Source organism: Spea bombifrons, chromosome 7 (genome assembly GCF_027358695.1).
Source record: "Spea bombifrons isolate aSpeBom1 chromosome 7, aSpeBom1.2.pri, whole genome shotgun sequence".
NCBI classification, from domain to species: Eukaryota; Metazoa; Chordata; class Amphibia; order Anura; family Pelobatidae; genus Spea; species Spea bombifrons.
The window spans coordinates 14,106,617-14,133,697 of NC_071093.1; the positions used below are offsets into that span (position 1 = coordinate 14,106,617).

Sequence of the window (27,081 nt, forward strand, 5' to 3'; positions counted from 1 at the left end):
CTGGGAACACACAGTATAAAATAACTAAGTGTCTAAACTGTCTACGCAGCATCGACGGGATTACAATTTTGTTCACGGCTGAATATGGCCAGAAGATGACAAATGCGTCATTCTAGTCAGTCAGGCTTCATACTACTACAAAGGCCACACGGAGCCTTTTCTTCCCCTGAGGACTCACTTTTTTTTTATGGTGGTTGAGGAAGTTAGTTCTTTGGGCTCCTACCCCCTTTGAAGACACTTCAACAGACTTCTGGCCATAGAGACGAGAGGCTTTGCATAGCCCTCCAGGCTAAGGGGTCGATTTTCGCTCTATCGTGGCTCTTATGAGCTACCTCTCGCTTCTTCACTTGAAAACGAAGCACTGCACATTGACATTGGCCTTCAGCAAAACAGACTAAAGGGATCCCACAAAAAGTCTACGTGAAGACCTGCGCTGACCGCAAGCATTGGCAGGTATGTACCTTTCCTAACATACATATTTCTCAGGTACTAAATTCAAGGTTTGCAAATGAAATGTCCATTCAAAGGGTTAAATGTTTTATAATATTTACAATGGTGGAGCAGTAAGACGCTCCCAGTAATGTAAGGGTTAATGTGCCGTTAGCACGTATCTCCTGGAAATGCCAGATTCAAAATTGTGAGTTCCTTCAAAGCTACGATGTGGAAATCTACTGTGTGACGGGAGTGCTTCTGGACCCTTAGCCGCCATCAGCAGAATAATACACGGGCACATCTGCAGATACATGAAGTAAATAATAACGGGGTCCGTACTGAGATATACCGCGGGGGTCGGCCGAGCTGCACTGGGGCCCGCAGCTTACCGCTGTAGTGCTCGTACAGAAACTCGGAAACTCTTCTCCCTCCCCGGTTCCTGCTTCGCCTCGCAGAGTGCGCGGGCGCCACAGCGGTAACCTGTGTCCGAAGCCGTCGGGCCGCATTGACATCTGCAGATGAGGTAAGGGGGTTTAGGAAGGTGAATGACTGAGCGTCTGAATGAATGCATACGTGCTGAGGGGGTCCTGAATTATAAAAGTCAGCACTATAGTAATGTAACGTTATAATGAAACTGCTTCACAACACTCAAATTCTCTAATGGGGACCCTCACCTTCGTGGAGCCCTAAGTTGCTGCTCAGTTGGCTCATATTGTAGCTCCTTTTTTCAATATGTGCTTTGGTGACCGATAAGCCTGTGAAATCCAGTGTATGTGTTTTAGCTTTTTTCTCCATAGCCCCAGCATTTCAGGTGTTGGGGTGTGTGTTCAGGAAGTGTTAGTAGTGTCGTTGTGACCACCGACCCATCATACCCAAAGAACAACAGTGTTGTGAGGTGGACACATGGACGCAGCAATGGCACAGAACTCTGAAGACCTTGGGCAGTCAGAAAGGATCTCCCCTAGCAGCACATGACACACTAAGTGGGAAAGAGTGTCCAAAAATCAATGCTGTTCTGCAAAAGCATGTACACATGGCAGGTATTCTTTTCCCTTGACATATAGTCTTTAGTCAAAGATGATGCCTTTTATTGGGGCATAGAAAAAAGATGCAGTCATGTAAGCATACAGAACCTTAAAGATCTTTTCTTTAAATGTAATGTGAAATATTTGTTCTAGTCTCTTAGTATGAGACCCAGATAACTTTTCATACATTGGACTATGCATATATGTTTAAACTAGATGGAGAATTCTAGGTTGGTTTTGAAATGTAAACATTGAAATGTTTGGGAAAATTTCACCAGCCATAACGGCTGCTCAAATCTTCCAGCCAGAAGACTTTTAAAGGAATAGTCAAGAGATTCTCGTTAGCAGGCCCGTATGTCATCCACTTCACTTCATACAGAGAGCTAGTTTGTGATTAAGCAGATACACACATTTTATGTATTTATTTTATTTATTAAAAAAAAAGACAAAATCCCATTGTCTTGTTCTGCTTTTTATCATATTATTTTTGGCTCTTTCCAAGCAAACATTCTGTTTATGTAATAATTTAATTTAATTGTAATTAATGTGGTGCAGAGAGACTTGGAAGTCTTCTGGCATTCCTGCAGGATTGCGAGGTGAAATTTGCAAGCAAAAGTCCGAGGCAACCTGCAAAATTTTGCTTGCCAACTCTTGACGCTTGCATGCTGCTGAAACCTTCGGGGTCTTTTTTTACCAACTATTTGGACAGAGGCTGCCAAGTCTGAAATGCAAACACTACATGGAAGCGCCAGGGCTTTTCAGATATTCTGGCCCAGTATAAGAATTTTTGCAGGAGAAAGAAACCTCTCTGATAACTTCCCAAAGAGGTCCAACGTGCGGCCCTTGTCACCGGCCAAACAGGTGGGCTGGCAGACCAATATTCACGTGGTGCCGCCGCGAGGTAAGTTGGTAAGACCGCCATGTGTGCACGCTAGCCGCTTTACTTTTATTAGGAGGCCGGCTTGCACACGCCGTGCTTTTGAGTTCTCGTTTTGTGGTAACGCTTTTGTATAGCCTTGAAGCTTCTGAAAACTCTTGCTTGCAGGCCTTCAAAAGCCCCTGATACGTTCCATACATTGAATGTTCAGGTTCTGAAAGACAAAGAATTTGTTTGAGGCAGCTCTTGATATGTCATAGTTGTACCAATTGTTTGCAGCGTTTTTCCAGCCTCAACTGAAACTGCTGCTGAAATTCTTAGAAAACCAAGAAATCACCAAGAGTTTCATGTAACGGAATGAAAATAGAAATATTACGCTGCTGGACAGGGATTTGTGACACTTCTGTTCCTGATCAATGTAATCAATTTACATAGAGAGACCGTTACTGACTGCACAGACATGGGCGGATTACTATGGACTGATTTTTATTTACTGAAATACCGTTGCCCAAAGCTGAATCAAATCCTCGTACCTTTTCCTTGTTGCAGCATTTTTACTTTTTTTTAATGTAATGGAAATAATTCTAATGAACACTTTAGTGAATGGCCATAGATTGCTTAGCCCACCACTACGTCAAAGTACCTCAATTTGGTGGGTCCTAACCTAGTGTTATTGCTTACCATGGAGCTATTTTAACTTAACGCGTACATTTTACATACTGCTCACCAACGCACATAACAGCTTCCGTTCGCTGAATTAATCGGTGAATTAATCAAGGTGGTTCCATTAAAATATCTGATTAAAAAATTCACCTCTGGGGTCTACATACTGCTTTACGGTATTTTACATCCGAGGGGGATGAGCATCATGTAAGATATACACGTGTCACGTTAAAAAAGATGGAAAAAATATACACCTAACATCTAACATGTAAAATTTGAGGATTTAGTCACAATGTATGGCCATCTATTAATTATTCTGTGAATGAAACATATTATCTTAATATTATCTTTTTTCTCTTAATATAATATATATCTCTATATCTATAATATATCTATAAACATTTTTTTATAATATTTTTTTTTTTAAATGTATTAGTTAGTCCATCACTATGCCAAAGCACCCACTCCCCAACACAGGTGCCTCAATATTGGTGCCTGAGGGAGGTAAAAGTTACAGGACAGCTTAAGGAGATGGGGCAGAAATGCCCGCATTTTTTAAATTTCCTAATTTCTTGCCATTGAGTAAAACAAGCAGCATTTCACTTAGAACCGCGGCTCGATTACATTCCCAGCACCTGCTTCCAAACGTCTTCTACCCCACTGGGTTCCGCACTTACCGAGTTGTCATCCGCCGATACGTTATTTATGGAAGCTGTACAGTCTTAGCTGCCCTGCAGAGTTTTTCACATAGACAAACTCTGCCAGGCAAGGAACTGGGAGGCTTCGCTTTTTGGGAGAACAGAAAGGATGTCACGGTAAGCAATACAGCTAGGTTAGGGCTGTCCGAATTGGGTACTTTGGCATAGTGAGGGTGAAAAGGTATTAAACTATGTATTATATGTGTATTTAAATAAACCTCATGGTACTTACCTCTTAATACATATTTAGCTAATCCCCTACTATCTTCAATATGTCTTTAAATTATCTTAACTTATGTAGATACTTAAATAAACCTCAGGGTACTTACCTCTTAATACATATTTAGCTAATCCCCTACTATCTTCAATATGTCTTTAAATTATCATAACTTATGTAGATACTGAAATAAACCTAAGGCTACTTACCTCTTAATACATATTTAGCTAATCCCCTACTATCTTCAATATGTCTTTAAATTATCTTAATTTATGTAGATACTGAAATAAACCTAAGGCTACTTACCTCTTAATACATATTTAGCTAATCCCCTACTATAAGCAAATCCTTGTGCATGAATAAAATTTAAATAAACTTCCTAAAAGTTCTATGCCCCTTCTTCTATGTACTATGTGATGTCCCACGTTGTTCTTCAACTTCAACTCAGGATGCGGGACATCCTAACCTAATAAAAAGACAAAACTGAACTATTAACCATTAAGTAAATGCAACAAACAAATCATTTAAAAACAACAACATTTCAACATAGGAGTATCGTCTGGAGAGAGGAGGAGAGAGAGAGAGCGGCTGTAGATTCTCTGCGTAGCATTCTGGGCGTTGCGGGCTGGAGATCGGCGGACAGGGTGGGTGGTGGCGGCAGGTTGGTGATCTGGCTGAGTGTTGTCACATCTCAAAGGGCTGCAGCTTGAGCTGATTAGATGGCCCACTTTGTGCTGGTAAAAGAAAATCCATTGAAGAGTTGTTGCTCATTAGAGCCAAGAGGTGTCTTCATGGCCTCTGATGACGATATGGCTCTTCCTTCTACCACTTGCTGCGTTGGACTGTCCAGTGATGACTGTGAAAAAATAAAACTTGATGTTAGTTTTATACAGGAAATAATGAAGTGTGCAGAGCATCCAGAACATTATTAGGTTCCTAAACATGTAAGCAGAGAGAGAAACACCAGGTTTCTCTGCCTCGTTACATTTCTGTCCTGTCTGTCCTGGTTTCACAGCCAGTCCCTGAGGCAATTTAATGACATTGCAACAACTAAAAAAACCCAGATTGTCCTCCTAGGCCTTAGTGTGTATCCCCCTAGGCATTATGTGAATTGGACTAATATGCTATCTTTCTAACACGCTCCCTATTATCTGTTGTATGTTTCTGTTTGGTTTCTTACTGTGAGCGACACAGGGGAATCCAATGTCCCAGCCTCCAGCTCTTCCCAGTCAATAGACTGGAAAAAGAGATGAGATCTGATGTGTCCGGTGGCCCCCAACCGCCTGGATGGGTTCTTACACAGCAGCTGTAAAGAGAATGAAGGAGAGTCAATAACAGAGTCACTGCATGTATATGTGCAACATCAGAACACAAGGTGAACACAAAGTGCTATTATATGGGAACATACATTTAAACAGTTCCAAAAATAAAATAATCATATTCAAAGCAGTGAAAAAGTGAAACAAATTATTAAGTTAAACAAATATACCAATAATTGAATTACTACAATTTGTCTTTTCTTGCATTAGTCTTTCCCCTCCATCCTGCATTGAGTTTAATGTAGCTGCTATATGGTGATGCTACCGATGAGCAGATGTCAGGGCCCAAATATACAAGAGAATACGCGCCGAAGGGTCCATTTTCAAATGTAAAGGAAATAAGAACAGGGTACTTTGTAATAAGATAAAATGTTTGCGCTTTTTAAGGCTGCTATACGACAGTAACTCTTACTAAACATTCTTAACTGTGTAATTCTGTGTAGTTTTGTAAAATCATTCTATGTAACGCATTATATGACATCATTCTACAGAGTCTGATTATACCCACCTTTATCAGTACATCTTTGGTGGCTGGACTCAGATACTTGGGATAGAATGGTGTATCCTGCAGCGTTGATGTGACCACGAGCGCCCGCGTGTCCCCGCAGTAAAAGGGTTCTTCTCCAGTGGACATTTCGTACAAGATGACTCCAAATGACCACCAGTCCACTGCGGCGTTGTAGTTTTCTCCTTGGTAGATCTGCCAAATACCAGAAAGTCACCAAAATAATCACCAAAACAAAATACTAATTATGAATATCTAAGGGTTTTCAAATTAATTTAAAAAAGAGTCTCTAGAAAATGTGAATTGTTTTAACAATGTTGATAAATATATCACCATAATCCAAGCTATCCACTTACTAGGCTTCACCCATATAACTATAGGATACTGGAGGACATTAATTAAAGATGTAGTTACTGTAACAAGGCCTGTGACATCCCTGAAAGTTGGTGACATTATTAGATTTCATCCATTATCTGTTTCTCACCTCCGGTGCGATAAAGCCAACTGTTCCGGCATGTCCTCTCGCTGTCCTTTGTCCGATGATGCCCTCCAGCGCCAGCCCGAAATCGGCGATCTTCAGATGACCTTCGCTAGTTAACAGGATGTTTTCAGGCTTGAGGTCTCTGCAAAGAGTGAAAGTTTGAGTTTAGTTTATTTTAATCAGAAACCCATAACTAAACATCTGTTCAATAAGATGTGTCCTACCCGGGCTGTGGAGATACATATCTCGCTCTTGCCTCAGTTTCCCTGTTTTGCTTCGATCCATTCATGGATTTCCTTTTGCTCTGTTCTGATCTCCCATTCCTTGCTTCTGCTTTAGCTCTTTGCTTCAGCTGTGTTTCCTTTATAAGGTGCGCCCCTCCCGTGTGTTTTGTTTGTCTCAGTCTACAGTCTAAAGGTATGTCTTAGTGCTATGTGTTTGGATTTCATGTTTGGTTTGTTTCGTACCTTTGTCAGCAGAGATTAACGTTAGGACCCACCGTCATTGGAGTACTTTGGCGTAGTGGTGGGCTAAGCATACTATGGCCATAAGATGTGACGGAATCTCTAATAGTTATCAAACAGTCCTAGGCTAGTTTCTGTATTTATGTGTGTCAGTCTGTCCTGTAGCAGCAGGGTGACCTGTATCCCTGCAGCAGGGTGACCTGTGTCCTGTCCTGTATCCCCTGCAGCGGGGTGTCCTGTCCTGTATCCCCGGCAGCGGGGTGTCCTGTCTTGTTCTCTGTTGTGCCCTGTGTTATGTATATCTTGTCTGGTTATGTTTATTCCTTGTCTTGTTCATTGTTGTGCTCAGTAACATGTATATCTTGTCTGGTTATGTTTCGCGCTTGGTCTCCCTGTTTCTTGCTTGTTATGTGTCTGCTATATTTCCCTGCTTAGCTTCCATTCTCCCAGCCTGCAGCATCCCGCACATGAGTCTTGTGAGATGTCTCATGCCTGTTCCTGGGTGCCTGCAGGATTTCACTTTGTTCTGGACTACATCCGGTGCTATATCAGGGCTCTGGTGTTTGGCTGCACAACCCTAGATACTCAACACCCAGGTGAGTGCGGTCACCCTGCAACCAGGCCCTGTCCAACTCCACTACTGCACTGTGACTCCTGCACACAATCTTTGGGCGCGCTGGGTTAATGCAGTCATCAGCATGGACCCAGTTCGTGACAGATGGCCCATTGGAAGGGATATATTTGAAGCCAGGAAGACCGTATACTGGAGATCCTAAGTTTCGCTGCTGGCAGCTGACTGTCTCTGTTATCTTACATCGGTTGTTTAAGTGTATCCTTTCTACCTCCTAAATACGATGCGTCAACCTCAACAAATAAAACTGCATAGATTTGTGCCATATGTTTAGCTCTTTAACGACCAATGACGGGCCGGGCACATCACAGAAGAAACATAACGTTAAGGATCACATGCGTGGCACGTTCTAGGGTTAAGCGAGCGTGGAAAGTGAGCAGTGATCCCTTTGTATCGGCCCAAATAGGGCATGGGTGCTGGAAATTAAATTTTAATAGGCTGCTTATTTGTACTAATTGCCCTATAACTTGCTATTAATAAATAAATGAAAACACTGATTATTTCGAAGCTCAGAACAAATATTAGAATCTATTTAACAAGTTTTGTTACTAAATCAAAATATAGTTTGTGTGGATAAACTAAATGAGAAGGAAGAAATTGACAGCTAAACACAAACACCACAGAAACATTTAGTTAAAAAATGTAAAAAACAGCCCAATCTTAAAGGAGTTTGATCATAAATACATGTTATTGCTAGATAGAAGAGCAAAAGCAATTTTCTAATGTGGAAAGAAGGTATGCTTACCGATGTATAATTCCTCTCTCGTGGAGGTATTGCATCCCGCACACCATCTCCGCAGCAAAGAATCTGACAATTATCAGAACATTTATCAGACACAAGTATTGAAAAAATGCAGCGTTAAAGAGTTAACATTTTAATTTATAATGGTTCAGTAATACAGTAATATCTTCATTAGTCTACTTTTCATGTGCTAATTCTATGGCAATCCTCTGCTGTAAAAATCATGTTTTCTTACGTTGTGGTGCAGAGATCTAGCCTTCCGTTCTTCTCCAGATAGGAAAACAAGTCTCCTCCGCTGACGTACTCCATAACAAAATACAGATGGTCCTGCGTAACAAGTTAGTTATAGTTAGATAGCCGTCTAAAATGCCTTCTTTTCCAACAACCTCATTATCGAATATTGATTGATTGATGTATTTTTTTTTGTCTATAACATTGTCAATGTTTCCAAACAAAACTAAGAAAAAAAATATTAGTAAAAGCATTTAGTGTTACAAAAATCCATCACAAATTGTGGTATTGTGTTTTTCTTATTAACCCTAGTATATATTATTATATATTCCAGTAATATATTATTCTAGTGAGTTAAATACCACATGAAAGGTAACATAAATAAAAAACGAAAGATTTATCAGATGAATGTAGAAAAGAGACCAGAGCGAGTGGAGGGTAAGGAAAGCATTAGGCGCTGAGATCAAGCAGATCATATTGTAACGGAAGACAGGGAGACGGAGGAGAGACAATCCTGTTGGTACCTTGGTCTGGAAGGTGCCATAGGCCTGTGTTAGGAAGGCGCTTCCGGTGGCAACCTCAAGGACCCTCCGTTCAACAAAAATGCCCTCAAGGCGTTGCAGCATGGCTCTCTTTCTGACGAGTTTTACTGCCAGCTGTTTGTTGGTCTTCAGGTCTGATGCCAAAAAGACCTGGAAGAGACAAAGTATGCATATAAAGGAGTCTGTAGGTTACTAGGTCAATCCTTTATAATTGCAAACAACCTTTGGAGAGAATGTGAATTTAGCATTTTGATGATAATGCTGGTGGACCAAAGAGCATTCCATCGTAATGATGTTACATACTGTGAAGGTGCAGAGGTAGATTAGGCAGTCATTGTTGGTGCTAAATGATAGGGCAGAGATATTTATGGAAAAAATGGCACAAACTTGGGGTTTGTTCCCATTTCTGCAGCGGTATTTAAGTATGACAAGAGAGATCTGTTCTTCAAAGGCAGAAGAATAAACAATTCATTCAAAGCCATCGCCAAAATGTTAAAATAGTCGTGATCAGGTCAGAGCCCAGAGCACACTTTCAACAAACCAAAAAAAGGAAGATGGGCAGCAGGGTAACGACAAGATGATTTAAAAATGTAATCTCTCACCAAAATCAAGCAGGAACAAAAATGTGCAAGGACAATGAGATACTGAGGTTTCTGAGCTGATTTAGTGCTGAAAACAAGGCAATTTCAGGTCATGCGAGATCATGTGATGTCATCACGTGATCAAGCACTGTTGGAATGACTGGTCGTTTGCGTTACGTGTTAGCGGGTATGTTGTGAATACCTGTCAGCTCCGGAGACACTGCAGAGGTGGAGCGGCAAGGGATTCCCTCCAGGGATGACCCTGGGGACAGAGAGGAGAGGACTCTGTTTGAGGGTAAGTCCTGATGCTCCTCTGCTTTTTAGAGTGCTTGGATGTGGTCACCCCGTCAACCCATAAGTAATTTCTGTAGACAGAGTGCTCTGTGATATGCCTTTTAATCCCCTGGATGCCACTCTGCCTCCAGATATGCATTTTAACCCCCTTTATGCCACTGTCTCCAGAAATGCCTTTTAACCTTCTGTACGCCACTCTGCCTCCTGAAATGCCTTATACCTCCCTACATGTCACTCTGTCCCATAATATGCCTTTTAACCCCTTAAATGCTAGAGTGGCATATAGGGGTATAAGGCATTTCTGGGGCAGAGTGGCAAGCCTGGGTGCAGATGTGCATAACTGGGGAGCAGGTTGGAAAATAAAAAACCAAAAAATATATTTCTCAATCATAGCTGTTATTAAAAAAATAGTTTACATAGGTACATGAATTAACATTTACTAGTAAAACCTTTTTCCTATAGGGTAGTTTTCAGGATTTTTCTTTTTTCCTAAATGAATATACTGATTTTGGGGTGTTGACTTATAATCAGGGTCGTCTTATAATCGAGCACGTATGGTAGTTTACATTTGAATTACCGTATTTGCTCGATTTTAAGACGACCCCCCCCAAATCTGAATATTAATTTATGAAAAAAAGAAAACGCCTGACTATAAGATGACCCTATAGGAAAAAAGTTTTACCAGTAAATGTTAATTCATGTAAACTAGGGCTGCAACTAACAATTATTTTCATAATCGATTAGTTGGCCGATTATTTTTTTGATTAATCGGCTAAAAAAAATGAATGTAAATTTTTCATTAATTTAAAATAATTTAATAAACAAATGATGCTAAATACAAACAGCAGAATAAAAAAAACTTTGATTTAAATGCATTTCTTGTCTTCATTTCCCAACCAGCCCCCCCAATTTATGCACATTTAAGCCCAGGCTTGCCACGCTGCCTCCCACATCTGCCACTCCACGCTGCCTCCCACATATACCACGCCGCCTCCCACATCTGCCACCCCACGCTGCCTCCCACATCTGCCACTCCACGCTGCCTCCCACATATGCCACGCTGCCTCCCACATCTGCCACTCCACGCTGCCTCCCACATCTGCCACTCCACTCTACCCCCCACATGCCACTGTGCCTGATACGCCTTATACCCCTGATACACCACTCCATCCTCCCCAGACATGCCACCCTGCCCTCCCCAGATATGCCACTGTGGCCCCAGATATGCCTTATACACCCTCATACACCACTCCGTCCTCCCCAGACATGCCACACTGCCCTCCTCACATATGCCTTATATACTGTATATGCCTTATACCCCCAGATATGTCACTTCACTGCCCCCAGGATTTAGATTCCCCTTAGTTTGCCCCCCCTTTACCTCTAACTGCACCTTAAGTTAACTTTATTAAATTAATTACATTAACCCTCAGTTCTCATCATTAAGTTAACCCTAAACACCCCATTAACCATAACTACCCTTAAATTAACTCTAAATTCCCCATCAAAACAACTACCCTAAATTAACCCTAAACTCCACATTAACCACAGCATCCCCTAAATTAACCCTAAAGACCTCATCAACCACAGAATCCCCTAAATTAATCCTAAACACACCATTAACCACAACTGCCTCAAATTAAACCCATTAACCACAGCTGCTCCTAAATTAACCCCAAACACCCCATTAACTATACCTGCCCCTAAATTAACCCTAAACACCCTATTAACCATAACTGCCCCTAAATTAACCTTAAACACCCTATTAACCATAGCTGACCCTAAACACCCCATTAACCATAACTGCCCCTAAATTAACCCTAAACACCCCATTAACCATAACTGCCCCTAAATTAACCCTAAACACCCCATTAACCATAACTGCCCCTAAATTAACCCCCACCTCCCCTAACTTTCAGTAGCCCAAATATTAATTTTATACTTACTGTTAGATGAGTGTCACAGCCATGTGGTTCTGGAGAAGGAAGGGGGCGGGGCCAGTGATTACAGGGAGGGACTGGGAAGTAGGAGCTGCTGCTGTGAGTCACTGAAACGGATTATATAATGAGGGGTATTTTTCAGAGCGTTTGCTGTGAAAAAACCCTCATTTTATAATGGATAAAAATCGATTCAACTAATCGATAATGAAATTTGTTGGCAACGATTTTCATTATCTATTATTATCGATTTTATTGATTAGTTGTTGCAGCCCTAATGTAAACTACGTAAACTATTGTTTGTTAATAAAAGCTACGATTGAGAAAAATATTTTGTTTTTATTTCCTTTTTTTTTTTTCCAACCGGCCCCCAGTTATGCACATCTGCCCCCAGGCTTGCCACTCTGCCCCAGAAATGCCTTATACCCCATATATGCCACTGTGCCCCATGATATGCCTTTTGACCCCCTATGTGCCACTCTGCCTCCAGAAATGCTTTATACCCATATATGCCACTCTGGCATTTAGGGGGTTAAAAGGCATATTATGGGGCAGAGTGGCATATAGGGAGGTATAAGGCACTTCAGGAGGCAGAGTGGCGTATAGAGGGTTAAAAGGCATTTCTGGAGGCAGAATGGCATTAAGGGGGTTAAAAGGCATTTCACAGAGCACTCTGCCTCCATAAATGCCTTATGCCCCCCCATTTAACACTCCCTCCCCCTCCCTGCTCCAAACTTACCGGTGCTTCTGAGTCCCCCGGTGCTTAGTCCGGGCAGGGCGTAGAGCTCTACGCAATTCGCGTAGACAACTTCCGCTCTACGCAAATCGCGTAGAGCTCTACACGCTGCCCGGACTAAGCACCGGTGACTCAGAAGCACCGGTAAGTTGAGGGGGGGTGGCATAACACAGGAGGATCCAGGTCGATCTGGATCTTAGTCTCATAGTCAGACCTATTTGAGGTCTGATTATAAGACGACCCCGGTTTATAAGACAAGGGGTGTTTTTCAGAGCATTTGCTCTGGAAAAAACCTTGTCTTATAATCGAGCAAATACGGTAATATTTACTAGTAAAACTTTTTAGGTATTAAAACCTAGTTAGGGAAATATCGTGTTTGGGTTTTTGTACCTTTTAATATAGCTTTTATTATTATCATAGTAAAATAAAAAGGCGATTAGAGAAATGCCTTGTGATAAAGAGATGAAAGTATTGTGTGCAGAGTACAGTGAAACATGTTTATGTTGTTTTTAACACCTAGTTTGTTCATTAAATAATTTAAAATAAACGAATACATTTTCTATCCAATTTGTAAAAAAAAAAACGGCCAACTAATCGATTTGTTCTTTAAAGGGAGAAGAATAAACGCGTCGTCCAAACTTAATGAGCAAACTGTGTCCCTCTTGAATAGGACATCCCCCCTTCATTTATTGGGCCCCTTATACCAAATATAATGGGATTTTACAAGAATATTCCTCCTGCTTTCTTCACATAACGATTCTATATGGATCATTTTGGATTTTTTATTAGCACAGAGCAACCTGCAATTGAAATCCAATTCTCAATTCTAATTAATAGACTAGGATCACGACTACCAAGCTAATGAACCCTATTCTTATGGAAGATGCAAGCAGCCAAGGAATGCTATATTTATAGCCTTAAGTTCTGTCCCTTATATTAATGCCCTTTTCAATCTTCTCTGCCTCGCCAATGCCTGTAAGTGAATAGATTTACAATTTACAAGATTAGTATTAAGTATTCCTACCTGGGAGTTTTGGGCGGATCACTGCGTTTAAATATTTTAACAAAGCTCTATTTTGTATTTGTAGAAAAATCCTCTACCGAACCGGACTAGACTATTAGTTCACATGAGAGTCCGGGTATTTTACAGTCCAAAGACAAGCTAACGTTAAACAATTCATATCTCCATTATGTTGGAGATGCGGTTCCTGTGCCGGCACATACCTCCATCTTTGCTGGGAATGCCCTATGATAGTCCCTTATTGGGAGACCATCCTCCGTGTAATCCGATTTGTTGCTGACCCGGGTTTCGCTCTTGAGCCACCTAGCGTACTCCTGCACATTAATGGCTCTTCTATTGGTGCATATAAGCGGTCCCTTACCATTCACCTCCTTAACGCCGCTAAGGTGGTTATACCCAGATACTGGAAGCAATCCGTTACGCCACCAATCTCGTCATGGTTGCGTCAGGTCAACTCCGTCTGCCAACTGGAGGAGCTTGTCGCTTCCTCTAAGGGCTCTTCACATAAACACGGCCTGAGGTGGCTACCATGGCAGTCATTTCTTGTGTCCCCATCCTTTTCCGCATTACTACGGGACTGCGTCCCTGCTTAATGCACAACCGCTCTGGGTCTCTCTCTATTTGTATCGGTCACGTCGTTTGACCTTGCCAAGTATACGTTGTGTCTCCTTTCTTTATTTATTTAGGTACTCAACTCACTGTTTATTTTTTATTTTTTCCATTATCTCCCCTCCGTTCTGTTTGTTCTCTACAATATCCCGCTGGACAGTTCTTCATGCCCTTCGCGGCTTATGTTTAGTTCTGATCGTAGTTTTTTTTCTTTTTGTGATCTCTGTATCTCATTTTCATGGTAGCGGTCGACACTTTTGTATCACTCAAGCTCCACAGTATGATGTCTACTTACCTATGAATAGTGCTATACCACTCTTGCGCTCCGATTATACGTGTGGCGCTATTGGTTAAACCTGATTGTACGCATTGTATGGATCTGTCTTGTTATCATTCTTTTCATTTTCACATGTATGCGCTCTACAGTCCATCTTACCTGTTTATGCTCTGACTCATCTTCTATGTCGGATTGTGTTCCCATGTATGTATTGTATTACCTTTTTAATAAACGGAGATTTGACTAAGAAAATTACAAAAAAAAAATAATAAATAAACAATTCATATTTAATAGAACTGTGTCATATGTAATAATGATGCTGCAGCATATCTGCCAAGTATCAACATTGTTGGAGGGCATCTACCAAAGTGATGAACATGAAGCAATGTGGCTCCTATTCATATGTTTTAGGGTCCGTATTGAAATCTTCCTCAAGGAACTACATCACGATTGACTACTTGCATCTTCCATAAGAATAGGGTTAATTAGTTTGGTGGTCGTGATCCTAGTCTATTAATTAGAATTGGATTTCATGAAGTGTTTTGCAGGTTGCTCTGTGCTAATAAAAAATCCAAAATGATCCATATGATCCATATAGAATCATTATGTGAAGTTAGCCGATTTTTTTTTTTTATTATTATTATTATTTTTTACTAATTGGATAAAAAAATGCTAAGTATTTGTTTAAAATTATTTAATGAACAAACTAAGTGTTAAAAACAACACAATCTCTATCACAATGACATTTCGCTAATCGCCTTTTTATTTTACTATGACATAATAGTAAAAGCTGTCTTAAAAGGTACAAGAACCCAAACACGATATTTCCCTAAATAGGTTTTAATACCTAAACCCAGGGGAGGGCTGGGGGGCAAGTCAAGGGAAGTGGCTCCGCCCCCTCGCACTCACCTTTCACCCCTCACGCTGCTCCAATCACTATGGGGCCATCAGACTGCTGGAAAACTTATCTAAACGGCCGCTGGGTGCTGATGCCACCGGCCGGAGCTACTTTTTATTTATTTAATATGCCGGATCGGCTTGCCATATTAAAAATAAATAAATAAAGTATTAAAGTAGCTCCGGCCGGCAGCATCAGCACCCAGCGGCCGTTTAGATTCGATTTCCAACAATCTGATGGCCGCATAGTGATGGGAGCAGCGTGAGGGGTGAAAGGTGAGTGCGAGGGGGCGGAGCTTTCACCCCTCATGCTGCTCCCATCACTTGGCGGCCATCGCATACGGCCGCTGATGCCGCCGGCCGGCGCTGCTTTAATACTATTTTTTTTTTCCCATTTAATAGCTGATCCGGCTTGCCATATTACATTTTAAAAAAAAGTAGTAAAGTAGCGCCGGCCGGCAGCATCAGCACTCAGCGGCCGTTTAGATTAGATTTCGGGCGGCCTGGGGGGCAATTGCCCCCCGGCCCAGCCCGCCCCTGCCTAAAACGTTTTACTAGTAAATATTAATTCAAATGTAAACTACCGTATTTCCTCGATTATAAGATGCCCCCCAAAATCTGTATGTTAATTTAGGAAAAAAGAAAAAGCCTGAATATAAGATGACCCTATAGGAAATAAGTTTTACTAGTAAATGTTAATTCATGTAACTATGTAAACAATTTTTTTTTTATTAACAGCTATGATTGAGAAAAATATTTTTTTGGTTTTTATTTTCCAACCTGCCCTCCAGTTATGCACATCTGTACCCAGGCTTGCCACTCTGCCCCAGAAATGTCTTATACCCCTATATGCCACTGTGCCCCATGATATGCCTTTTGACCCCCCTATGTGCCACTCTGCCTTCAGAAATGCCTAATACCCCTATATGCCACACTAGCATTTAAGGGGTTACAAGGCATATTATGGGGCAGAGTGGCATATAGGGAATTGTCAAAAATGACATTCAATCTACGTTATTTGAAAAGCCAAGCAGGTCCAAACAAGGTTTATGTGAGAATATATTACCGGGCTGTCATACTACCAAGGTTAACATATAGTTATGTAACGGAGCGTGTTGTATCAGTAAATGTGATATGTGCCATTAGGCATTGAATGTTGATGTCAACATGCTATTTATCCCAATTAAATGAACATGTTAATATACAGCAAGAAGCAACCAGTGTCACTGAGATCATGAAGTAACGTTACGAAATGCCAATGACTTCTTTCATTGTGACCCGATCTGCCCATGGAATCTATTCAGACATATTGTGTTAAAGCAATTTATTGCAGGAGGAACTCCCCAGGGTTGGCCTTTACAATCCAAAATGCAAGTGATTTGAAATATTTTACCTGACCCGACCTCACCTTCAAACTCACTGTTTTGTGAATAAACCCCAAAGCAGCAAAGTTGCCCAATATTAATAAAAGCCCAGGGTAACGACGACTGCCAAGTGCCCCCGCTCACGTAATAATATTTAACATCCTTTTAAATGCATTAGATGGCCATCAAGTTAGACCCATTGCTTTATATAGGAGAATATGAGAATAAAGCCTCTGGGAAAATAGTTTACTAATAATTTTTAATATTAGCCATACAATACAGTACAATAATTACCAAACTTTCCCTTTCTTGTTCCAAATAACTGCACTCGGTTAAGGTATAATAAACATGCAGCAACTGCCTAATTCCATTAAAGACATAGCTATAAGTAACCTAATTAACCTGTCTCATTAAATTAATTTCAAATTACACGTAAGAAGCAAGAAACATAGATAGATAGATAGAGATACATACAGTACATAAATATGCATCCATCTACATGGCTATAAACGACTGATATTTTATTAGCAAAATTCACAACGAACAAGTTATACGTGCAGAAGACAGCATATGGCTTAAAAATGTAAAGAAACATATATTCCCATATATTACAGCCATGTGACCAAGAAACAGTTTAAAAGTAAGTAACCTCAAATAAAGGTGATGTTAATACATATTAACTTATAAAACAATCCTATAATAAGAATAGTACAAATATTAACAGTAACCAATGGCTCTAATTTCCAATCTGCAAAGACCTTCACAATGTAAGTACAAGGAGTACAGAAATGTATGATGTAACAAGATGACTATGACAGAACCATCCTCTGTATGAACTAAATAAAGCAGTTTGTCTAAGAATCTACATGTAAAAGAAATAAATAGTCCTTCTGCACCTTTCCGAAGCCGCCTTCGCCAAGCACTCTCTGGAAAGAAAGCCTCTTCAACAAAATAGCTCCTCCTGAGGCTCGGTGGTGCTTCTTCTTCTTCTGTCTTCTCCTTTTCTTTTTCTTTCTTTCCCTTGCTGATGGATCCACTGCAGGTGTCCCCACGGTGTTGTCAAGGGGCTGTTCTGGAAGATGTACAGCCCCAAGGTGGTTCTTCTTGGCAGGTGGTCCATCCTCCTGTCCCTGGTGTCGGTCCATCACACCTGCAGGTTCTCCATCAACTTCTCTCTTCCGTTTTTCCATGGCCGTAGTCTTTTAAAGCCCAAAGAAAATCACATCAAAGGAATACACTTCTCAGTGCGCTGAGAGGTGAAAGAAAATGACCGTTTGAATTCCGCATGCTGGCCTCTGATTGGCTGAGCAGCCTGGCACATGCCACTGAGTGTTTAAGGCAATGTATGTATCGGTTAGGCATGGCAAATAGGTATTTGTGTTATTATGTAGCTTTTCTTTACAATTGGACATATGTAGAGATCACATTGACAGAATTAATAAGTTGCCAGTTTGAAGTTGCTGTAACATTTATAGATGAGCCTGTATGTATCGAGTTGCAATTTCTTGTACTATATGTATATATTATGACAGAATTAAACCCTGATATACATAAAATAATTTCTGATCATGAAACTTATGATTTCAGATGCATGATATTCTTCACAGGACAGTAGGAGTCTCGTCTTGATCATTTTGTGCTGCGGTAAAGGCTCACACTGGGGCTGTTGTGCATTAGTATGCAAGTCCACAGCCACACAACCAGCAGCCGTTTTCGAAGGTAGCGGCATTGGGCAAAGGTAGCTTCTTCTGTGACATTTTCCTTGCGATCCACTTTGTTTTTTTGGGTAACCCCTTTCCAAGAGCCGAAACCTTAGGATCCAGGGCTTTGTTAATCATCAATGGAAAGATCCTTTTAAGGTAGATGACATTTGGGCGCCAACCTGATGGCACTCAGAAGATGCCTGAGTGGGGCTCATGTCATGATGGAAGAGGAATCATTTTATTTTGATTCATTTATTAAAATAAATTGCATCAAACTAAATGTAACAGCACCATTTATACAATTGGCACTGTATTTATTAGAACCACCGGCATGATCGCAATGGTTTTGATTATTTGTGTAATTATTTAACTGTATCAGGCCCAGGTTGCACTAGCTTGTGCTGTAATACAAGCAATATGTAGCCTTTATGGTAGCCATGAAGACTAAGGGGCTCTTGCAATTTTTATCTTTGCCGTAATATTTATGATACAGTCCTTTTGCAGTTTTCATCAGCTCAATGCGCATGCAGAAGTCTTTTCAGATTTCATAGTATTTGTAGGGAACTACAAAAGCTTATCAATGTCCGTAAACAGCCTTTCTGTGTCACCATTGTTCACAAACAACTTTTTTTAGTGCCCCAAACAGCTTGTCTGGGCCATCCTGTAGACTTTGTAAAGTTATTTTAGAAATGTTCACTCTCCCACCAGTGATTTCCCTCTCGCTTAGGTCTCTTTGTTGAGTTGAAAGGATTGTCTGTTCCCTCTTTGCACAGGGCAGGGTTTGTTGTTTATCTGGGGTTAACGTTTGGTGTACCAGCTCAGTTTTTTTATATTTTTGTTTTGTTTTCCTGAAACTATAAAAATAAATAAAACACAACAAAACAAGGTGTTGATGTAGTGTAAGGCTAATACAGTAAGGGAATTTAAACATGCATGTGATGGACATAAAGCTATCCTGAATCTAAGAGAAGACCAAGAACTAATTATGGTCTGATTCTTTACATCAGGAGACATGAGCAAGCTTGATGGGCCGATGGGTTCTTGTCTGATGTCACATTCTATGTTTCTTTCATCTTGGCCCCCGAACAGACTGCCTGTGTCATCTTTTTGGGTACTACCTATTTGAGTCTACAGACCAAAGAGTGTTGTGCACCCCCTTGAGCACAATAATGCGCACCCACCAACTTCTCAGGTGTGGCATGAGGCGTGAAGGAGTGGGACCCGGTCTCATCTGATTTCTCACCTCCCTGGTCTGGTTAGGGGAAATCACAGGGTCTGTGCAAATAGGCCATGCTCTCCACTTTCCACCAATGCACAGTGCCCCAAAATGGAGACTGTCCAGTGAAAACGGGACTGTTGGTAGCTATGACAATGAGGAAATATAAAATGTTGTTGCACATATTTAGCACACTGAGCCAAAATTTAAGTTTTCTTATAGCCATTAGAAAAACCCCACTATCCTTAAAAACTGCCTCAAATCAGAGACTGAAAAGGGTATCGGCATTAACAATTTGACGTGTTTTTTTTGAATGGTTTTTGCTGGGTTTGCACTGAATTCTTGCTTTGTTTTGATGATTTATTGGTCATTATTATTCTAGCAGCCTTTTGTGCTTTTGTAGGTTGTGCGTTCCCCTAGTTTGTATGTTTTTTGGGTATATTTGTAGGTTCTGACCAAACCTTAGGTTTGAGCCGCCCCTCGTCCCACATGGAGATCTCATTAATGGTGTCCAGAGAAGGCTTTAAATTGCTTGAGAGTCACTTGGGTTACAATGCACTGCCGTCCCAGTGACTCGGCTCCTTGGAAAGCAATATGACCCGAGCAAATAGAAAGCACCAGGGCTGCAAATAACAAAGGGCTCCTTTTTTAATATATATATATATAATATATACATAATAATAAAAGCTATATTTTAAAGGTACAAGAACCCATACACAATATTTCTCAAACTAGGTTTTAAAACCTATAAAAGTTTTACCAGTAAATGTCAATTCAAATGTATGATTGAGTAAAATGAATTTCTTATTTTTATTTCCTTTTATTTGCCAACCCCCAGTTTGGCACGTTTGCCCCAGATATCCCACTCTGCCCCTAGAAATGCCACCTCCACCGGCTGCCAGAGAGGAGGATCCAGGTCCCCCCTGGATCTTAGTCTTGTAGCCTGACCTCTATTATAAGACGAGGGGTATTTTTTTGTAAATATAATTTGCTGTGAAAAAAAAACCTCATCTTATGTTTGAACAAATCAATTCAAGTAACAATTTTTCGATAATGAAAATTGTTGACAACTATTTTCATGATCGATTTTTATCGATTTTATCGATAAGTTGTTGCAGCCCTAGAAAGGACTTGCCAAATTTGCTGTACTTCGACGTAGTGGCTGGATAACCAAAATATACGACCATATAATGTGACAAAATCCACATTATCTATGCCTCGGATTTCTTGCTTTGTTTTATTGAAGTGCTTGATAGGTATAGAGTTCTGCGGTTAAACCCCCCTGATAATCAATTATTAAAGGTTTTTAAGGTTATTAAAATTGGAATGATTGTTAAAAAGATGATGATGATTCCTCTTTAATAACTGATGACCCTTTGTTATTTGCTCACCCTCGTTATTATGCTCTTTAACCAATATACAAATATTATTTTTAAGATGATACTGCTGGGGGCTCTGCCTTAATAACCATTCCTACTTGGCTTCAAGAGCTGCTTTGCTTATTTATATAACTAAGAAACTTTGTTGTATAGCATATTTCATATATGCAAATATATCTAGAAAACATTTCATTTACGTCTAATACACATTTAAAGCTCAGTGAAATATACTCAGCCACAGCAAAATCCTTAAATCCTAGAGTACAGGGACACCAAAGTAAGAAAAAGAACAGTTTCGATCCCTAAAATGACATTTTTATATATAAACACTTGTCATTTAAAAACCCTAAATGATCTAGTTACTAATAATGAAATAAAATATTACTGTGATGGGAAAAGTCGTTGATAACGGTGCACCTTATTGTGTACGGTATCGCATCGTTACGTTAATCCCGGGCTACATAAAGCAGAATTATTATTTTTTTGTCATTTTGGGAAATACTTGTCTAGATATTTCAGTGTATATCAACTGTACCATGGTATATGATGTCACAAAGGAAGAAACTGTATTGTGAGGTCTAACCCTCTTTTTTCTTGATTTATTGTCATTTTATGTTGGTAAGAAGATCTAGAGTCTCTTTGCCAGGACGCATTCCATCCTTCAATTCATCCAGTCTGGTGTTACAAAGGAAAAGCCAAGGAGACTTTGGCTACTGGATGAAGAGGAAATGTCATCTGTCATCTTTAGAACTGAAGGAATCGGCTGGCATTTCGTTAGGTGGCGATTTGATCTTAATGTCGGCTGGTAAGGCGGAGCTGAACGCCGACTCTCTATATCATCCCACTTGATGGTCTGAAAGAACGGATGTTCTCTGATTTTTCCTATGACCCCAAGGCGTTGCTGAGGATCCTTCTGTAGGAGATGCCTCAAGATATCCACAGTTTCTTCGGTGAGCTCTTTGGTGTACTTAGGTTTGTCGAACAGAATGGAAAAGACACTTATCTTCCCATCTCTGCCAACACGGAATGGGAAAACACCATTAAGCATCTGGAAAAGCATCACCCCGAAGGACCACCAGTCCACAGCAACACCGTATGCTTTCTTCAGATGTACTTCTGGGGCCATGTACGGAAATGTGCCGCAACATTCTGCTGTCTGTGCGTCTCCAAAAATTCCTTCTGCAGCAAGACCAAAATCGCAGATCTTTACATGGCCCTCTGCATCAAGCAAGACATTGTTGGGCTTTAAGTCACGGTGTATGATTCCCTGAGAGTGGAGGAACTGGATGCCACACACTGTTTCAGCTGCATAAAATGCAGCCGAGGTCTCAGTGAGACAACCCACCCTGTTCAGATATGACCGTAGGCTCCTTCCAGCCAAATACTCCATGAGAAGTAAAGCGCAGGTCTCTGTTTGGAAGGCCGCGTATCCATGGCACAGGAATGGGCTGTTTCGAGCCACCTCCAGGATCCTCCTCTCTTTCAGTATGTGTGTTGGCTGCATAGCTTTCTTGCGGATGATCTTAACCGCTATCTGGGAATCCCTGCCAGGAACAGAAGCCAACATGACCTTTCCAAAGGTGCCTTCTCCCAGCACTGAATGAAAAGTAAAGGAGAGCACTGACATTGGGAGAATCCTCCTAAATCGTTTAGCAGGGATGCCACTTTCCTCCTGACTTCTGCGTCTTTTAGTGGCAACCATTCTCCCCCGCTGCACGTGCTGCTCCAGGTGTTCATTTGCCTGTTTTTCCTCCTGCTGCCCCAGATCCTGGCTGTTATCCTCTCTCTCAGTAGCACCGCTCTCGTTCTTGCTTTTGAGTACTAAGACTCCACTGGCCAAACGCTGGTTGCTTTCATCTCTTGTTCTCCGTCTTACAAGATTTATGAAAGCTACTCTGAATCTTTTACAGAATGTTCTCAGTCTTTTGGGGCAGCAGCTCTTCGCACACCACCTCAGTCCACAAAGGAGGCAGCAATCCTCCACAGCGATTGGTTCGCTTTTCTTGTCCATATTTGGTTTGGTAGTTGGTAGCAACACTTCAAGTTCACTATGTGATAGTACCTTGCAAGTGCCGGGTGCCCAACTGCACTGAAGCGAAAGAGGCGTGGCGCTCAGCTTTATAGGGGTGATGATGTCACAATGCACTGGTGATGTCACAATGCTCTGACCAGGTTATAGAACAACGAAGGTGCTGCTGTGCTGTTTTTGTAGATATCCAACAGCGATGATAAATAACCAATGATAGTTTTATGTGTAAATTTAAATGATTGTTTCATTTATGTAACATGAAAGCTGATGTTTAATTTTTCAGAGTAGACTGTCATGGTACGCACTTGTATACGGCAACAAATCCTACATAAAAGAAAACAATAAATTCAACAGCTTTAGAATTTTGTGTAGATTCTCAGGGAGTGTTCTGTATCCAAATAAGTTACCTTTCCTCTTTTGGGTGATGTCATTTTCAAAATAAAATACCCTATCTATAGTAGGCAACTGGCCCCTTGACACCCCAGCTATAAAATGCATGGATTTACCAAGCAGCTTGTGGTCCCCAAACCTCCCATTTAAAAGTACAGGTCCTTGATGAGCAGTCTACTTCTCTAGGAGCTCAAACACAGTTTATATCCGCTATTTATTAAAATAATTGTAAGTTATTAATTCAAAGTACTTCATTTGTTAAAAAGTAGAAAACTGACAATATGGAAAAGATCAGTTCAGATCTAAATCTAATGGGAAATCTGATAATGGAATATCACAATTTCTTTATTAAACCCTTAAAAACCAGGCTATTTTAACAGTTTTGCGGTGCTCATGTTTAGCTGTTATTTTTTTCCTCCCTCATTTAGTTTACTCACACAAGTTATTTCTTGTTGTTTTACAGGACAAGAAGGGCTTTCTTCAGATATCATTTGGATCATATCATGTAAGTTCTCATAAAAAGTAATAAAATATGATGATCATTTACTCCTCTACAAAAGCTAATGAAAAACAAAAAATGCTAAATACATTCTATTTGTCCTGAGTTTCAAAATACCCACTTTTTATGTTTTTGTTGTTGTTGCTTTTTTGCAAGTTATAGGGCAATAAGTACAAATGATAAGTTCAAATCCGGTCATTCTGCTCCCATGTACTATTTTGGACATGTTGGAGACCGCCCGATCCAATTTACATATATATATATATACAGTATCTCACACAAGCGAGTACACCCCTCACATTTTTGTAAATATTGTATTATATGTTTTCATATTAACCACAACTCCCCCTAAACACCACAGCTGCCACTAAATGAACCCTAAACACCCCATTATCCAAAGCTCCCCCTAAATTAGCAATAAACACCCCATTAACCATAGCTGCCTCTAAATTAACCCTAAACACCCCATTAACCATAACTTCCCCTTAATTAACCCCCTCCTCACCTAACTTTCAGCAGCCCGAATATTAATTTTATACTCAGATGAGTGTCACAGCCATGTGGATGCTAAAAGGAAAGGGGCGGGGCCAATCTGTCCCTTACTGCAGGGAGGGACTAGCAGAAGGAAATGGGCGGGACAATCATCAGTGAGTGACTGCAGGGAGGAACTGCAAGTAGTAACTGCTGCTGTGAGTCACACTGAATGAAACGGATTATAAAACGAGGAGTATTTCAGGGAGCACCGATTCAACTAATCGATAATGACATTTGTTGGCAAAGATTTATTATTATCGATTAGTTGTTGCAGCCCTAATGCCCATGCAGCGTACAGCCGGACATATCTAGACGCTGCATCACCCGACCAGCCCATCATGGTGGATGAGCAGTCTGGACCCGGCGGGGCTGGTTATCATTAGCCTTTAGTGGGTGTGGAGTGGGCAAGGAGCAGACGAGAAATGGGTGCGATCAAACAACATTCTACTGTCTGGATAATGACGAAACTGGTTTGGATACCATGGCAAGCAGGAGAGAGACCAGGGTAAATCTGGAGTTTTCCTAGGTATGGGGACGGTATAATCAGTGACAGTATGTATGCTGCTATCAGGTCCAGGATGTCCACAAGCAGGAGAAGTGGGCACCTCTTTTCCCCAAGAATCTGAAAAACTTTTCACCAGCAGATGTTTTCATGCCCATGTAAACCGTGTCAACAGACCATAGCAAAAAGGGTTAAGGAAATATGTTTTAAACAGAGCAGCTCCTAACAGCAACACAGCTATTCTCCCATAAGATTATGGCTATGTTATTCATACCCTATTGATGCATTTCCAAACAAATTTTAAAGGGGCAGTTTTTTAACGCATATCTGAGTGGCCCCTTTACACTTTCATGATGTTCAGTATAATCTGTATATGCCTTTTCACCCCCATTTCCCCGTGCAAGTTACTGTGCAGGCAGTGGGTTATGCTGAATATATCTCCTGCCATATGATATTTAGGAAGACACAAATTACTGTAATAGCTTCTCCCTGGGACATTAATCTGTCCTTTGAAGCAGCGATGAAATGGAGACCCCTGCAGACAGACCCTGTTCAAACCTCTGCTTCCCTAGGGCCATGTATTCCACTAAACTGGTATGTTAAAAGTGTGTACCTATGTAAATATTGTACTGTATGTGTATGTCTGTATGTTGGGTTGTGTGTGTGTTAGTATGTTAGTACGTTATTGTGTGCATCTGTCTATATAATATGTTAATGTGTGTGCATGTAAGTATGTTACTATGTGTGTGGGTGCATTAGTGTAAGTGTGTTATTGTGTGTGAGTATGTTACAGCGTGTTAATGTGTGAAGGAAGAGCCCCAGCACTGTGGTCCATTGTATGTATGTAACATTGCATTGTATGTAACTTTTCTTATCACACCAGTAAGCCAAAGAGATTCAATCATACCCAGGACAACATTTGTAGCACTTGAGAGGCATATACCACACAAAGCTCGTACCATCCAATAGCTTTCTTCAGAAAGTCCTTGTCCTTAGAATGTTTGCTGAGTATGAAGGGACCACAGGGTACCACAGCCTTAAAGTATCTCTATTGTGTATAAGTATCCTTATTGTGTATCTCTATTTGTAACTCTTTTGTATTACACTTTATATTTTCTGTATGCAAATGTTGTGGAACAAAAAGAAAACACGAAATGCAAACTAAATAAACCAAAATTTTAAAATTCAAAAATAAACACAACACCAAGCTTCCAATGGTTTTGAGAAATAATTTACTGAAAGAACAAACACTTTCCTCTATATAACCTTCTATAAATAGATCCTAGAGTGACATTTAAAGTTTCCGTAAATCCCCTCCCCTGACCACACCTTTAGCCATGCCCACAAAAACAAGTGTCCTTCTGGCTGTTTCAATCTTTGCTGTGTAAGCAATAAGGAAGGGTTTAGAGGAATTGCTGCTCCTTTATGGATCTGCTGGGTCCTGCTGATTACGTTTTATTTTTTCCCTTTCACGTGATGGCACTACTCCACTCCAAAGCACAGAGTGTGGTTCCATAACCTCTCCAATGCTGGCAGAGCCATTCCCAGGTGATGTAATGGTTATTGGGATTCATAGGAATGTTGTCCATCCAGATAATTTTCCTACTCTGGAAATGAGGAGCCTGTAAGGGAATGCGATTACCGTTTACAAATGGATTCAAAGTCTATATGTGGTGTAAACACTTGAAGGCACTCAGAGGGTCATTGTGTTTGGGATCTGTAATAGTAGGGTTTATGTGATTGCCAGCAACATGACTCCTTATGTTTATACCTGCCCCCCAAGGCAGTCCTCACTCTATAAGATTGGAAGCGCTGTTATTCATGCTGTTTCTTAGGTTTTCTAGAGCTTAACCCCCTACGTTACAGGTGTGCAAATTGGGAGCGTTTTGTTGGGGGTGTGGTCAGAGATATTAAGGACGGGGATTGGTGCAGAAGTGAGCGTGGTTAAAAGCGGGGTCACCTGCCTTGTCCTGATTACTACCTTGGGTGCTCAGAATTGGGAGGATGCTACATGGGAGCTGTAATGTAGGTCTCTGCAGCGACAGATCAGATGATCTCCCTAGCTGGCCCTTGATCTCCACTGCCAACAAAAATCATGAGAGTGGGACAGCTACAAAGGATAGCGCCAAACAATACCCACTTGAAAGGTAGATATCCTCGGTCTTGTTGGATGAAAGAGCTAGGCAAAAATGCTGCAGATTCAAGGACATTCAGGCTCTGGATTTCCCCAATGCTATATTTTAGAAGAGAGATTGGGCAATAGTGAAATACGAGGCTCTGTTTTCG

General features: G+C 40.8%; 1 long non-coding RNA gene across 1 annotated transcript in view; it reads left to right on the forward strand.

Annotated features, from left to right (window-relative positions):
* The first annotated feature begins 377 nt into the window (after nucleotides 1-377).
* LOC128502048 (uncharacterized) overlaps nucleotides 378-27,081 on the forward strand; it is a 50,570-nt gene continuing 23,866 nt past the window's right edge. The window contains exons 1-2 of the long non-coding RNA XR_008355082.1: nucleotides 378-453; nucleotides 23,724-23,765. This is a non-coding gene — a long non-coding RNA (uncharacterized LOC128502048). The remainder of the gene's footprint in view (nucleotides 454-23,723; nucleotides 23,766-27,081) is intronic.